The sequence below is a fragment of the Penaeus monodon genome, chromosome 37, assembly GCF_015228065.2.
Source record: "Penaeus monodon isolate SGIC_2016 chromosome 37, NSTDA_Pmon_1, whole genome shotgun sequence".
Lineage (NCBI taxonomy): Eukaryota > Metazoa > Arthropoda > Malacostraca > Decapoda > Penaeidae > Penaeus > Penaeus monodon.
This window is the reverse complement of record NC_051422.1, coordinates 32,994,070-32,996,569: the sequence shown is the minus strand read 5'-3', so window position 1 is coordinate 32,996,569 and position 2,500 is coordinate 32,994,070.

Here is a 2,500-nt window from a genome sequence, read left to right as displayed (position 1 = left end):
ATTCATGTAAAAGATTATATAAACATTTACACAAACATTTACATATTTTTTTGCTCCTCAATTGGTCATTCCCCAAAACACTAATATACATGCTGCCTACACCCAGGTCGTCTGACATCCACAGACATCATCGAAAACGCACACACACACATACACCCCCCCCACACACACATACACGCCCCCCCCACACGCACACACAACATTAAAAACACACACACACACAGACACACTCGCCAGCCACCCCAGAACACGGCTCCTCACCCACCCTGGCTCACCCAAACCTCCCCCGCGAAAGGAATTCCACCTGGCAACCATAGTCAGCAGCAGCCAGCTCGGCCCTGCCTTAGCAACACAGCCATAGAAGAGGCGACGCGGATATTCTGTTACGGCAAACAAGAATTTGAAACGAAACTCGCCTCGGTCACATGCACGCGGCTGTCAGGGCTCGCGAGGGGAGGGAGGGAGACAGAGGAGGGAGGAGGAGAGCGAGGAGGGAAGGGAGGGAAAGGGGAGAGGGAGAAGGACAGAGGGGTGGAAGGGGGAGAGTGAGAAGTGGGGGAAGGGAGATGAATGAGAATGGAGAACTAGGAGAGAGAGGGGAGGGAAAAGGGAGAGGGGAAAGAGAGTGCTGGGAGGAGAGTGGGAGGGAGGGAGAGGAGAGGGGGAATGGAGGAGGAAGAGGGGGCGAGAGGCTGGGAAAGGGAAAGTGGTAGAAGGGAGAGGGGAAACGGGAAGGAAGAGGAAGAGGAGGATAAGGAGGGGATGGGGAGAGGGGGGACAGGTGAGTAGGGAAGAGAGAAGTGGAGGACGAGAGGAAGAGAAATTCGTAGGAAGAGGGAGCAAGGGGAAGGGGAGGGGGTGTGGGACTGGCTGACCGTGGGGGGGGGGGACTGGCTGGCGGGAGGGGTGAGTGGGGCAGGCGGTGAGGGGGGGAGTGGGACTGGCTGGCGGGGGGGGGGGGTTGTGAGTGGGTTAGGCGCGGGGGCGGTGTGAGTGGGACTGGCTGGCGGGGGGGAGGTGATTGGGGCAGACGGGGGGGGGGGAGTGGAGGGAAGAAAGGTCGAGTCGGGCGAGAGGGAAAAAATAGTGATATCTTACTGTTGCTGTTTTGACGGATTTATTTTGGCGAGATGAACACAAAAAAATACAAAAAAACGGATTTAGATTGGTTGTGGCCGCTCTCTTTATTTTTTATTTTTTTTAATAGTACGATTAATAAAAAAATAGCTTACTGATATCTGATACCGTGTTTTGATGTGTGTATGCATATATATATATATATATATATATATATATATATATATATATATATATATATATATATATATATATATATATATATATATGTATATATATATTTATTTATTTATAAATATATATGTATATATATACATATATATATATATATATATATATATATATATATATATATATATATATATATATATATATATATGATTATTGAAGCATAAGCATGCAGCAATGGTCCCGCATTCCTCCGTCCTGCGCAAGCCTTACGTCGCCATGAGACCTCTCAGGTGCTGCCCCGACGCCCCGCCGCGAGAGGGAGGACCCCGTTGGCGCCGCCGGACGCTGCAGAGAACCCCAAGAAAAGTTCCGCGTCAGGAGAGGCACCGGCTCTGTGAGAGCGTCCATGTAGGGGCAGCTGTGGCGAACCGAAGGAGCGAGCGAGAATCGGTGATAAAAGGGGGAATGAAGCAGATCTGACTGAACTTAGACTCGAGGAATTATGTCCGTAATGCGGCAAGATTCAGCCTCGCCGACGTCATTAGCAATGCAATATCAAATGTGGGTCGACGGTGTTGCCAGCATTAATTCGGAGATCTCGGGGCGAAAATTCATGAAATACTAATCTGCACTTGTCCATTACACGATTTGGCAAGGCTGTCGGCCTCTGTTTAGACAGGCTCTGCGGATCAACGCAAAAGAGGACGGAGTTGCAGGTCGAAAGCTGAGGGAAGAAAGAACGAAAATGGTTTACTCGTTTGAGGGTCTTTGACTGCGCGCCGCCCTTTCATCTGAAAACGAGGGGAAATTTGCGAGAATATGGAAGAGACACGAGAGCCAGTGCTTTTGGGGATCACATTTGGGCGAGAGGGTTGTTTAATAACGGTACTTTGATCTTTCGCCTATAATAGGATTAACTCTGAAGAGGTCAGTTCCGAATTAATGGGATATTGCACCTAGCGATTTGGATTAGGCCCGCGGGCGCTTTCCCTCGTTTCCAGTTTTTTTCTTTCTTTTTTCTTTTTTTTACCTTTTTTCTCTATTTTCCTGTTTACCTATCGGTTTTGGTCAAGTTGCAGCAGATACTGCACTGCTGCTACTATTGGCATTGTTATCATTTCTACTCTTTTTATTATTCTATTATTATTGTTATCATTATCATCTCTTAACATTATCACGATTATTACTAATATTATTATCATTATCATAATAGTTACTATAGTATTATTATATTATAGTTGCTACATTATAT